Consider the following 14,950-nt stretch of genomic DNA (forward strand, 5'->3'; position numbering starts at 1 on the left):
CTTCTCCAGAAGATCCTCCCAACCCAGGGATGGAACCCAGGTCTCCCGTATTGTAGGTGGATTCTTTACCAGCTGAGCCACAAGGGAAACCCTAGAAACTGGGCAGATCACTTTAAAATAAGAATGCTAAAAACTGGACCCTAAAATATGGAGGGAGTATAGAAGCAGCAAAGAATCAAGCCATGGAATTGGGCAATGGTCTTGGGACAAAAGCCAGGAGCTCACAGTACCACAGGATGGGAATTTCAATTTTATCCTATATGCAATTTTAGAGTTTTAGAGCAACAGAATTATGCAGCAATAAATCTATTATATTTTGATAATGTACTGAGTTGGGAAAAAGTTTCTTCGGTTTTTAAAGTAAAACTAAAAGACATTATCCATTTTCACCAAGAACTTTATTGAACAATGTATTCGCCATTTTGTTCTACTATCTTTTGCCACTTTTCAGGCAACTTTGTAATTCCATCTTCCCAAAACTTACCTTTTTTGAGCAAAGAACTGTTTCAGGTGCCTTTTACAGTCTATCAGGAAATTTAATTTCTTTCCATTAAGAGAATTTAGAAGGACCAAAATAAATGGACATCCAAAGGTCCAATGTGTGGTGAGCACAGCAGACAAATCAGAACTTCCCAGACAAGCTGTAACAATTTTTGCCTAATCACCAAAGAAACATGTGGTCTTGCATTATCCTGATGGAAGATTATGCATTTTCTGTTGACTAATTCCAGATGCTTTTCATCAAGTGCTGCCTTCAGCTAGTCTAACTAGCAGTACTGGTTAGAAATAATTGTTTGATTTTCCAGAAGGACCATAGACACATCACCTTTTCTGGATGAAGACCGAACTTTGGTGTGGTTGATGGTTCATTTCGTTTGCTCCACAATCTTTCATTTCACATTACTGTACAGTATCCACTTTTCATCGTCTATCACAATTTGTTTTAAAAAACAGAACATTTTTGTTACGTTTCAGTAGAGAAATTGTCTGCGGAAATATTGTCAGGAGAGTTTTTTTCTGCTTCAGTTATGTGTAACCCAAACATCAAAGTGATCAACATAACCAAAATGGTACAAAAGATTTTCAACGCTTGATTTGGATATTTTGAGTATATCAGCTATTTCCCACATGGTGTAATGTTGATTGTTATTCTCCATTAATGTTTCAATTTGACTGCCAGCAACTTCAACTGGTCTACCCAACTATGGTGCACCGTGCAGTCAGAAACTTCCATCGCAAAGCTTCGAAAAACACTTTTGAACACAGTCAATCAGTCACAGCACCTTCTCCATACACTGCACAAATCTTTTTGCTTTTCAGTTGCATTTTTGCCTTTCTTGAAACAATAAAGCATAATATGCTGAAAATGTTGCTTTTTATTTCATCTTCAATATTAAGATGACTACACAAAAATTAACCAATTTCATTAAAATTTTTTCTTTAATGCATGCTGATATGACCAGCGTCACCAAACAATCTAACAAAGTTGTTTCGGATGACATTAAAGACAGCTAACCACTACTACAGCTATCTTATGGAAAAAAGCAAATGAACCTTTTGGCCAACCCAGTACTATCCAACTAGCTTACTAGTCAAGTTTTGCAGGGAATTTGTTTAACATCTACTATTTTCTCTTGACTGGATATTTTTTTCACAGATACTCAGAGCCAAACCTTTATTTAATGAGATCATTTGTCATTTTACAAATTGAAAGAAAAGTTTTAAAAGTAAAATGAAACATCTATTTCTTCAAGGCACACTTGTTAAATGAATTACCACCGTTCTAACACTGGGTTGCTGCTCACCACCGAAGATAGTAAGATCTCTGAAACACCTGTCTCACTCCCCCAAGCCCCAATCACATTTTAAATGTACATGGCATACAAACATGGGAGACACTTTTACTCATCACTGAATTCTCACTCCACATACAGAATACTGAACACAGTACCTGATTACGTAGGAAGTCCCATGCACACACGATGAAGAATCATCCAAGTCGGCAAGTTTGCTTCCAGCAGGAAACTCCTTGTAAATAAGAGTGCCTAAGTATAAGCACCCAAGAGCTGGAATTCAATTTCACCCTACAAAAAGCAGAGCTCAGAGACTGTGCAGCTCACAGTAATCATAAGAGATCATCCAGCTCACACCAATTTAACAAGCCTGGGTGGAGTGCCTGGGCTAAAGGTGACACTCCAGCTTACTACTCCCCCAAAATTCCTCTTCTGTACTCATAATATTTCCACTGGAGTATCAAGGGGAAAATGGAGGTGAAACCAAATCAAAGCACTGGTGGAAACCTTTTCAGGGTGCAGCTTAATTCCACTTGTTTGAATTTCCTCATAAGACTCTTCAGGAGTGGCACAGAATTCTGGATGAAAAGATCTGTCCAGTGAAAGCAATGACCCTCCTCTGATAATTCTCTGCCATGCAGACTGCCTCCAAAGGACAGGTGTTTGCTTGCAGCACTATCCAGGTCTCCATCCAATCCTCAGCTGTCCTCACTGACAGAGCAGCCTAAACATCAGTTCTTTTCCAATGTTCACAGCTGGATGGACTCTTCCTTCCAGGACTGCCTGGCCTGTACCTCTCAGAGCGTACTTCCAAGATCTACCTTATGCTATTAGGTACCATTCCAACCATCTGCATGCATTACATTCCTTCCTCCCTAGTCATGAACACTTGGGCTCTAGAGCCAGGCCTTGACATTTAACAGCAACCCTGTCCAGGTGACTGAGCTCTCTGGACGTCAAATTTCTTATCCGTAAGGCAGAAATGATACCAGTACCTATCTTCAGAGGACTTTAGGAATACAGAAGGTCTTAGAAATTCAACAAACAGTACACCTGGCACACAGTAATCACTCAAATACTAAAATGGAGTGATCATAAACGGATGCACAAGCTCCATCTGTGCAGGGGAATATACTGGAGAAAGGGAAGTGATTCACACTGCAGTTCCATACATGAAGGCTGACTCAGACAGCAAGCAGAGTGACTTCTGTTCAAATCTACCACTTCAGAATAGGCCAGCAGTAGGAAACAGACTGCAGCCATGAAATTAAAAGACGCTTGCTCCTTGGAAGGAAAGCTATGATCAACCTAGACAGCATTTTAAAAAGCAGAGACGTTACTTTGCCAACAAAGGTCCGTCTAGTCAAAGCTATGCTATGGTTTTTCCAGTGGTCATGTATGGATGTGAAAGTTGGACTATGATGAAAGCTGAGCGCCAAAGAACTGATGCTTCTGAACTGTGGTATTGGAAAAGACTCTTGAGAGTCGCTTGCACCGCAAGAAGATCCAACCACTGTATTCTAAAGGAAACTAGTCCTGAATATTCATTGGAAGGACTGATGATGAAGTTGAAACTCCAATACTTTGGCCACCTGATGCAAAGAACGGACTCACTAGAAAAGACCCTGATGCTGGGAAAGATTGAAGGCAGAAGGAGAAGGGGCCGACAGAGGATGAGATGGGTGGATGGCATCACTGACTCGATGGACATGAGTTTGAGTGAGATCCGGGAGTTGGTGATGGACAAGGAAGCCTGACACGCTGCAGTCCATGGGGTCGCCAAGAGTCAGACACGACTGAACTGAAGAAACAAAAAAAAGGCAACCCACTCCAGTACTTTTGCCTGGAAAACACCATGACAGAGAGAGGAGCCTGGCGGGCTACAGTCTATTGGGTCACAAGAGTTGGACACGACTTGGTAACTAAACAACAAGAAACAAAGATCTATTCAGAAAAGGTATTTCTACCCTTTGAAGGGAAATCTGTTGATAGGCAACTACTTGCTAAAAGTCCTTTTCACAAAGAGTCAATGATCAAAGATAAGCAACTGTCTCAAGGTGAACAATTGGGGGGCTGCGGTGTTTAAAAAGCCATAGGCCAAAGAAGTACCCAGCTCTCACAAGTGTAAGGGAAGGGTGTTCAGATGAGCTCCCAGAGCAAAGAGGCCCACAGGTGTCCTGAGAAATGACACTGAGGACAGGCAAGCTAAGAGCAGGCTATCAGCTCCAATGTTAAGAATTCAAAACTGCACTCCTGGGATTACAAATATATGTGAGCTATTATCTTGAAACAGATGAACATGAAGGTGGTGTTATTTCCAGACAACTAATCTGTGAGCTCAATAGTTTCCTAGAATCAAAAGGAAAATGAAGACACATATGCAAACTTCACTACTTAGCCCCCCCCCTTTTTTAAATATAACTTGAAAGCACTTCAGAGCTAAATAACTTTGAATGAAGATTATGAATGAAAACAACCTACACATGTAACTCAACTGGGCAGAGCAAAGGAATTCATTACAGCCAAAGATCAACAGAAAATGAATGGGGGAAATATCCATTAGCACATATAAACTTAATTCAAACTTTAGAGATTAGGGGAGAATAAAGAGGTTTTGTGGAGAAGGCGATGGCACCCAACTCCAGTACTCTTGCCTGGAAAATCCCATAGACGGAGGAGCCTGGTAGGCTGCAGTCCATGGGGTCGTGAAGAGTCGAACACGACTGAGCAACTTCCTTTTCACTTTCATGCATTGGAGAAGGAAATGGCAACCCACTCCAGTGTTCTTGCCTGGAGAATCCCAGGGACGGGGAGCCTGGTGGGCTGCCATCTATGGGGTCACACAGAGTTAGACATGACTGAAGTGACTTACCAGCAAAGAGGTTTTGATATTGTTCAAAATAGAACAACAGGCCCAAAATGAGCTCCATGTCAACAAACCACAGCTTAATTCATTTCTGCTCTCCCAGAAATGAATCACCTGGTCAGCACTAGTGAGGTAATCTGCCTGACAGACCCCTGCCATCCCTAAAAACAAAGTGACCTTGCCACAAGCAATCTTGTTTTTCGATGGCCTAGTTTCCCCCACCACACTCTCTGTCTTTCCTCTGTACAGCTCCGTGGGAGCACCTCCCTATCTGCTAGACAGGATGCTGCCCATTCACAAATCACTGAAGAAAGTCACTAAGATCTTAAAATTTACTCCACTGAATTTTTAAAACAATATGCACTATTCCTAGAAGTAATAGTTATTTTCCATCCTTTGACAACTCTGCCCCAATTACAATTATTCAAGTTAATGACACTGAATTTCTCCTTCCTTCTACCAGACAAAGGATTTGGAAGAGAGAAGAATGGTATCATGCACACCACCTGTGCAGCATGTTTCAATCCCTAAGCACAAACATATCACGCTGAAGAATGGTATTTTCTCATCCCACAAGTTCTGTCTCCCTCAGTTTGCAGGTTCAAATGCAAGCATGGAAAAAAGGTCTCACAGCTAAGAGGAGGCGCTAAGCCACACAAGGGACCATAGCCACAAGTCTTTCTAAGTCTATCCATATCCAGCACAATCAAATGATCAGGCTAGCTAGCAGGCCATTGGATTACCTTCTGCAGCAAAGGCTCCAAGCAAACACCAAATCCTGGAAACAGTTTTATGAACAGCAGAAGTTGCTTCAGTGAAGAGCCCTAGAACAAAAACCTTCCTTCATCTGCAGCCACTGCAATAGGCCCCGTCTGGCATTTTGAGACATTCCTCATACCCAAGAAAGAGAACAAGTTGAAAAAAAGGGGTGTAGAAGGCCCCTGGGCAGATCTGCACCACAGCTGACACAGGCTGACAGCTCTGTGAAAGTCTCTGGAGGATTTTCCACAAGGATAAACCAAAATGGGTGCTCCACATTGTTTCCTAGGGTCATAAAAATTGCAAATGTTTGGAAAAGCAGGATGCATGCAAAAACAAAAGTCTTCAAAATCATGAAGGGTCATTTAATAATAATATCTCATTCTCAAAGTAAACTCCAGGAAATTCATTTTAGTACATGCTTCTTGGATGGGCTCTAGGGTTCTAAGAAATGCCTCTACCCCTAACTATTCAATGTTCACACATACGCATTTTTCTGGAGAAAGGATCCACAGCTTTGTCACCCTTTCAAAGGGACCTCCAACCTCCCCTTAGGTTAAGAACTGATGCTCTAATGAGAAGCAGAGCTGATCTATCCTTGGCCACTGGATCCTCAATTATTTTGAGTCCCTTAAAAAACTGAATAAATCCAACAGAAAGAACTGTAGGAAGATGATTACTCTAGCAATGTTTAACACTTGTTTTTGATTATGGAAATCTGAGTAAGCTTTCTGTAATACTAGAGGAATGCCAAGCAGCAGACTTTACAAGAATTTAAGTATAGAAACAGCTTAACAAATGGCAAAATTACAAATGTAGTTTTTGTGTGGACAAAGATGAATTCAGTCTACTGAAACATTCTCCATTACAATTTCATTCATGAATGCATATGCTGATGTTTACCTACCTGGTCTCTTAACCCAGTCTTCCCCCTGCACTTCCTTCCATGTTATGAGCGTATCTCACCCCTGTGCTTTCTGAGGGCTGTTTACTGATCAAATTAGGCTCTATCAGCAGCAGCTGAAGTCTTCTTGCCCCCCTCAAGAGACTACTGAGACTTGGCTTGACTCCTCCCTGAGTCCCCACAGCAAACTCCTCTGTGCCTAAACCTGGTATAAATCATGTCTTTCATTTAATTCTGGACCAAGGATTTGGAATACCCACATCCTTAACTATCTTCACTTTATCCTTTTTCTTGAGTAACTCATTATAAGCTGATTGCAGCTAATTCTGGTTTTTATGACCAGGTATGGAAAATCAACTTCCCTTCAGGCATCCAAAATTTATTGCTTCAAGATAGGGGATACACTCTACTTCAAACATAAAATGTAGACTGTTCAAAAAAATTATCCCATCTAGCATGACTCACAATGAGGAGCAAGATGCTGCTGGGGTTACCACTGGAGGTGAGCAAGTGGAGTGCAGAGATGAATGAACGTGTTATGTTCGAGTGAGGTGGCTTGGCATTCCCACTCTGAACATGGTCAGGGATGGGCAATGATCCAAGCCAGTGTCTTCTGGGGAAGAATCACTCTTGACCTTGAAGTCAGGATATCAGAGATAAAAAACAGCTCTGATGTCCCTATCTAAGTCCCTGATTTCAGCTGTGCCTGAGGCCCACTCTAGACTTACTACATCAACCAGTAAATTCCATTTTGTTTCAACAAATCCCGTTTTGTTTCATGTTTGTTATTGATACCATAAGTAAGTAACCAATATAGCCATTTCCTTAAGAACTAACATCTTGCTTGATTAAGAAGTTGGGAGGACACTATCTCAAGAGTAAAAATAACTTGCCCCCCAACACACACACAAAATACTCTTTACATACTTACTGTTTTGCTTGTTGCAATCTGCTGACAGCCTTCCCCACATGCTTCCTCCTCAACTTCCCCATCCCACTCTACCCTCCAAAGAGTTTCTAGCAAGCACAGCACAAGGAAGAAAAGAAACTAAAGATCAGTGCAGTTCACATGCTACTAGAAAGCATATCCAGGACAATCACTTTGAGCAAATGATAAAGAAATAGATTGTAAAATGACCATCAAAAAAAGAAAAAAAAAATTCAGGGTACCCACAGTTAACAATGAGTGGTATCTAAAACAAGGCTATTTCATACTAGTCTGAAAAGATTCACAATAAGAAACAGATATCGCCATGTACACAATACACAGAATCACAGCAAAGGTTTTATGAAACACCCTTGAATGTGTAACACCCCTTTGACATTTCCTTCTTCTCCCCCCTTAAACAATGATTGCAACCTACTAAATTCACTTCATAAACCAGAGTTTGAAAAACAAGACCCAAAACAAGAATTACTTTCTCTTAAAACCTAGACTGTGGTCAAAGTTCACTGGAGCCCAAATTTACTACCTCATTTTACATATGAGGTATCGATTTTACATATGAGCTATGGTTTTTCCAGTAGTCATGTATGGATGTGAGAGCTGGACGATAAAGCTGAGCGCCAAAGAACTGATGCTTTTGAACTGTGGTGTTGGAGAAGACTCAAGTGTCCCTTGGACTGCAAGGAGATCCAACCAGTCCATCCTAAAGGAAATCAGTCCTGAATATTCATTGGAAGGACTGATGCTGAAGTTGAAACTCCAATGCTTTGGCCACCTGATGCAAAGAACTGACTCATCTGAAAAGACCCTGATGCTGGGAAAGATTGAAGGCAAAAGAAGGGGACGACAGAGGATGAGATGGTTGGATGGCATCACCAACTCAATGGACATGAATTTGAGTGAGCTCCGGGAGCTAGTGAGGGACAGGGAGGCCTGGCGTGCTGCAGTCCGTGGGGTCACAGAGAGTCGGACACGACTGAGCAGCTGAACATATGAGAAACTGAGGCCTGAAGGATGCGCCTCACCCGAGGCAGGCACACAGCAGATGCAGAGTCCCGCCCAGCTCCTTCCTCTCCCTCTTGTGCGCCGAGGCCCCAGCACACGCTCGCACAACTGGCACTGGCAGGTCCACACGCCATGCAGTCCTCTGGTTTCAACCTTCAGAATTTGCTCACCTGAAATATGTTTCCTCAAACATACTGGGAAATGTTTTAAGTGTAAAATCCCCCAATTTATCTTACTCTCTCTTTTACACAAAATAATCTCAAAGGCCAACTCGCCTGTAGGCATGTATATGTTACTGCCTGGGGTATGACAGCTGGGGAAGTTAGCCACACACGAAGACACAGAAACTACGAATTCCTGTTTCTAGAAATTGCCTAATACCAAGCCCAACACCTCTTCCTGGCAGCACTTCCACAATATGCCAGTGTCTCTCGGCATGACAGCAACTAGAAACAAATAGTTTCAGCCTTAAGTGCACACCAAGACAAGAGAAGTGACCACAGGCACAGTGAGGCCTGCTCAGCTATTCTTGAACCCTGCTCAGCTATTCTTGAACGCCTTCGGCAGAGCAAAGGCAGCACTCCCCCCAACCCCAAACAAATATAGTACAAGTCAGAGACCCCCTTCCCTTCCCCATCTTAGTACAACCCAGATGCCAGGCACCCCCATCTTTTGTCTACCCAGTCAATGCTTAAACATATAGATCCTGTTTTACCAATAAGGAAACTGAGGTGTAGGGAAATTATGTAACTTGCCTGAGGCTGAGGTCAAGGTCAGAAGGAGGTGGGGCTGGGACTGATCCCCCGACAAGGACTCCACAGTTCTCCCTTTTCAGTACACAGCTCCACCCAAGCCCAACTCTGCTAGCCGTAGCCCAAAGTCCTGAAACTTCCTACATTGAGAACAGGCCAACACTTGTCAAGGAACAGATCACAGAATAACCTATACCTAGGATAACCTTTAAAAAGCCTTTATTTGTAAGTATGTCACAGATCAAAAAGAAGAAATGCATATTCATTTAGGTGCTCTTAATTTTCAGTTAAACGATCGTATCTGATCAATCTCTGAAAAAAACTCTCTCCAATTGGGTTTCACACACAGACACACACACAACGCATTCCACATCGAACTGGATCCTGACAGCCCCTAGTAAAGGTGACTGGAGTTGACTGGTTTTCTTCTGGCCAACAGGCCCAGAGTCCATCAGCAGGGACTCAGCCTCCCAGCCAGGAACTCCACTTTCCTGGCCTACCATACAACTGCCTGCCTCCTTTCCAAGGAGTCCCTGACTTGTGATACAAACCTTCCTGGAAACCAGAATCCTTTCACTAAGTCCAAACAGCAACATACTTCAATTCAGAATCAAAATAGGCAGGGAAGGTATAGAAAGACGCTGCGCTTGTGCTTTGGAAAAACTTCCTCGACCAGCAACTTTGGACGACTGTTACCATTGTTCACATAACTGGGTTTTAATGAAATGGTTAAGTTTCATATTAGGACTGAGAATACACTGGACCACCTTCCCCAGCTGGATCATTTCTCCAAAACTATGCAGCCAACAATATCCCAGGGTGGGCACCCCCACAACTTGCTGAATTTCCATTAATCCCATTACCCTCCACTTTTAATCTCATTATCAGCTAAAGACAAATCCTCACTTAAAAAACCCAATCCACACTTTAAATCACCTCCCCCACTGAGCTCTACTCAAGACTTCACTCAAAGGAAGACACAGCACAGAGAGGGATCTGAAAGGCGCCTCACTGATCTTGGTATCACCTGATGACACAGTGTCCAGGCATGTCAGCTGGCACATCTTCCAAACCTTCAGCTGCTCTCCTTTCTAACACCTGGCCACCTCTCCCCACTTCTATTCTTCACCCTGGGTAATGACAGCAAATAACCTTGAGAGAGCACCATCTCACTTTACCCTTAACTAAAAGATGGACAAGTGAAGTTTGGGGAGGACTGAGTGACAGGCTGAAGGTCACACAGCAGGCAAGAGGGCCAGGATTCAAACAGTATCAGTCCTTGGAGCAGGTCAGCAAAAATGAGACAGGATTGGATGCCAAGAGGCTGTTCAAGCCTTCCCCACAGCATTCATATTACACTGGACTTCTATCACGGAGTCAGGAATTCTGAGACCTGATTTCAGGAAGCAAAGGCCAACTCTGGGGAGGAGAGAAGAAAGGTCAAAGAGCAAGATCTCAGAGACACTTCTGCTTCTCAGAAAGCTTCACAGAACACAAAGACCACACTTGGGTTTTACCTAATTGCTATTTGTTGGGGGTTGGGGGACTGTTAAAAGCCTCATCCTTATAAACAAGACACTGTAAAGTTTGATTGGATAAAAGGAAAGTCATAGAACTTTTCCAGAAAACTAAATTGTACCCAGTTTCCAAAAACACACCCCCTCTGGTCTGGTAATTTCATTTCTAGATACAAAAAAAGGGGAAAACTTGAAAATCATGATCAGAAACAGCAGAATTATGGTATGTTCACATAATAGAATTTTAGACACCCACTTAAAATAGAGCATTTTGGGAATGTTCACAGTGTAATATTTTTTGCAAAGTTAAGCACAAAAGACCCTTCCAATCTCTTTTGCAGACGATGTGGACTAACCAGTGCTATTACAGGACAGATGGACAGATGGCTGCTTTGCCCTAACTTTGAGACTGAACTCACTCTCCATCTATTTCTTTAGAATGGAATACATCCCATGATTTACACTGGGAGACGTGGATGCAGTTTAATCAAGTTTAATCAGTTGTAACCTGTTTGGACTCAGGGAGAAAACAACCCTAAGTGTTTTTAAACACTTTACAGCAATGGTACAGATCAGGGGTGCACCTTTCAGACTGTTCTCTGTGCCTCATCAGCACTTTGCACTGTTCTCTAACAATTACAATTAAGAAATCAAATGGGGATCAAACCATACAGACTGTACCACAGGTCAACATGCTGACATCCTTGTACTTCCATTCCCCATTCTTTTAGATGGCTACACCACATTCCATTAAGATTTTTTCTTTTTTAACCCCCTCCATGAAAGTACTAGATAAATCACTGCAATAAAAAGTCATTGAGCATGGTTAAGTACCATGACCTAGTAATTCCACTCCTAGCTATCCACCCAACAGAAATTAATACAAAATGTCCACACAAAAATTTGTATGTGAATGTTTGGAGCAGCACCATTCACCATAGTTCAATAAACTGAAACCCAAATAGCCATCAACTGAAGAACAGAGAAATAAAATGTGACATATGCATATAAGGAAACAGTATTCACTCACAGAAGAAATGAAGTACTGATTCCTGCTACACCATGCAAAACCTTGAGAACATTACACCAAGTAACAGAAGCCAGACACAAAAGGTTATATATATTGTACAATTCCTGAAATATCCAGAATAGGCAAATTTATAGACACACAGTACATCAGTAGTTGCCATGGATTGAAGGGATGGAGAGTGCCTGCTAATAGGGATCTCTTTTTGGAGGGATGAAAATGTTCTAAAATTGGTTGTGGTGGTGGCTGAACCATTCTGAATATACTAAAAAACCACTGAATTGTACGCTATAAATTGGAGAACTATCATTTGTGAATTATATCTCAATAAAGCTATTACAAAATGACTAAAAGCAAAACAGTAAGATTTTGCTTTTAGTATAAGCAAATAGTATAATGCTCAAAATATCCATAATTTATATCCAATAAATGGGGGTAAATTATATGTGCCATAAAGAAATCATCATGCAAATATCTTTTTGTCTTCCTTTTATACATAGTAGGAGCTCAAAAAGTCATTGATGAAACAGACTGGTCAATCACGTGAATCAGGACTCGATGCTTTTTTTAAAAAAATTATTTTTACTGACAAAATGAGATTCACATTAAGAAATGCTACCCATACTTAACATTACCCACTTCATCTCCCTCTTAAAATACTTTTCCCAGGTCAGGACTGAACCACAACCCAAACCCACTCACCACATTTCAAACTGCAAAGTGGGAAATGTACAGTAGACACTGCATGGAGGCAACTGCATGCCATGCTGCTTCGACTATTAATAAGCTTACCACAACTAGAGACCTTAACGTTACTTAGTTAAAATTCACATTCCCTGAAAGTAACTACTAATTATGCCCACTGTTAATATTTTATTGATTTAAGAAAAATTATTTGCATTTGTTATTATGGGCATGCCAAATTCTTCTTCAATTATCTCTCCAGTTTATTCACTCAAAGAATATTACAGCTGCTCTTCAAAGGTGCTGAGGATACACTCAAGAATAAAAATAGGCAAAGACTGGCAAAAAAAACCCTGCCCTCATAGAACTCACATTCCAGTTTTTTGTTTTTAAAGTACAATTTAACGAAATTTTATTTAACAAACTCATGTTTTATGAATTAAATGTCAGCATCAGCAAAGAATCCCAATTCTCACCTTGCAAATGTTCAGTCTTTTCTAAACACTAAAAATCACAAAGATTTATTAAACATCAGCAGCAGTTTTCAATGGCAAGCCCCTTTTCCCCCGTTTTACAGATGTGCCTGGAACATAAAGACAAACGTGTCTACAATTTTATTCAAAATCAGAATTTGAAACGTTGATACAGACAACGTCTATTGATACAGACAACAGTGGGCTCTCAGAGCAGATTTAACAGCCCAAGGCCTTCAAATCATTGATACCAAGTGGTTTTTACTGAAAATCTAAATAAAGACTCCAATCTCCGTCTAAAATTCATAATCTCAAGTCATTCAATAACCTGAATTGTGTAACACGAAAATACTGCATCTCCTCTACCTCCAAAAGCAAAAGTGCGATTTAGTTCAAAGATCACAACAACTGGCTCAAAAGGGTAACTTTTGGAAACAAAGTCTAAATTCCATTAAACAATTCAATAATTTAGTGGAAATTTTACCAAGTGGCCAATGATTCTCTTGCACTTCTTAAGTAATATTTTTTCTCATCACCCTCTCAACCAGGGAGAGTAGCCTTAAAGACACTTCAAACAGCCAACCCATCCTTAATATGCAGTCACTTTCGCGTTCTAACTTTCATCTGTTGGCAAAATTTCTTATCTTCAGCAATTTGGTTGGGGCTGAATTCTAGCAAGATGCACACATGTGGGTTCACGTCCTCAGATAAGACAAACTAAAACCATCTTAAGAGATTCACTCCACAGCTTAAATACTGTTTCCTACTAAGGTTAAGTGGGTATGGCAGGTAACAGGGAGCAATGCATTTGTTTCAGATCACACTTTTCTCGATTTGGTTGAGGGAAATCATCGGAGAATTTTATCTTTCCCAGGCTGAAGACTGCGGGGAGAACAGGTTAATTACCTAAAACCTTGGTGGAAAGATAAACCCCATTCAAATTCAACAAAAAATAATGTTTTATCATATGACTGGCAAGGTCATAAAACAGACTGTGCCATCCAAAAACTTCTTGAGACTGGTAACATACTCATAAATCCTATTGGGAATTCCTTTCTTTACAACCTCCAAGAACTAAATCCCAAGAACCAACAATTTAAGGAACCTGACAGCCCCATTCATAGAAATCTCCCAAACATTATTACAGCACCAAAGAGCCACTGGCTTAGAGGTACTCTGAGGGTCTTTGTAAACAACGGGCAGGGAAAACCCTCTTGAAGGTAAGCAAAGGCACTTTAATTCTCATGAGGCGCAGACTCCAAGAGGTTACTTCTTGCATCCAGCACACATATAAAAAGTAACCCAAGGGCCAAGACCATACACAGGACCAGGTTGCACAAAACGTTACATGAGTAAACAAAAATAACACTTCAAAATACAATGCGTGATCTTGAGTAAAAGAGAGGTCAGCCACACAGTAAAAGCACATGACTCATCCACAGGCCTGAACACAAGTATCTGTACAGTCCACTACACCAGAGTGGGATTTCCCATCTTCATCCAAGCCTGGGCCTTAGGGGTATCTCAGTCGGGAGAAGTTGTGCTATTTCCGTTTTGGAGGGGAGGGTCATTTTATTTCGCTGAATCACAACTCCCCCATATCCCCACCCCAAACCACCACCACGCACAATACTGCAAATAGACGAGACGGTGGCAAGGACGCCAGCGAGCACCGACCGAGCAAAACAAAGCACCCAGTGAGGGGCTGCCGGGCCGGGAGTGGGTGGGTAAAGGGGGCCAGGCTCGCCCCTCGGAGCACGGCTCCTGCCCCCAACGGCCTCTCTCCGGGTAGGTGTACGGCGGCAGACTCCTCCCTCCACCTGGGGACCAGCTCCGTTCTCCGCAGAGCTTCGGGGGACAGTCCGGAAGGTGAGCAAATGAGGGCGGGGGCGCGCTGCCCCGGCCTGAGCCAGAGGACCAAAGCTCCAGAGGGAGGGCGCGTCGGGCCGCCCCACGTGAACACCGGGGCCGAAGCCGCCCTGGGGACCGCGGCCGGGAACAGTGGCGCTCGTGACCACCACGCCGGGCCCGGACTTACCCGGGCCTGGCGCACCGCGGACTCCGCGGCGGCCGCTTCCTCCTCCTCCTCCTCCTCCTCACTTGACAAAATGGCGGCGACAGGAAGTGCCGGGCGCCTCGGCCCGCCCCCCGCCCGCCCCCGGCCACCCGCCCTGCCGCTGCGCCCGCGCCCCCCGCCCGCGCCCCTGCCCGGCCGTCCAGCCGG

At 42.6% G+C, this 14,950-nt stretch overlaps 1 protein-coding gene across 1 annotated transcript in view; it reads right to left on the minus strand.

The window, feature by feature from the left end:
- The window catches only part of BRD4 (bromodomain containing 4), an 86,303-nt gene extending 71,459 nt beyond the window's left edge, over window positions 1-14,844 (minus strand). The window contains 1 exon segment of the mRNA XM_040240990.1: window positions 14,765-14,844. The gene's annotated coding sequence lies outside the window, so the exon portion shown is untranslated.
- Window positions 14,845-14,950: the final 106 nt, after the last annotated feature.

The sequence above is a fragment of the Oryx dammah genome, unplaced genomic scaffold (assembly GCF_014754425.2).
Source record: "Oryx dammah isolate SB20612 unplaced genomic scaffold, SCBI_Odam_1.1 HiC_scaffold_5, whole genome shotgun sequence".
NCBI classification, from domain to species: domain Eukaryota; kingdom Metazoa; phylum Chordata; class Mammalia; order Artiodactyla; family Bovidae; genus Oryx; species Oryx dammah.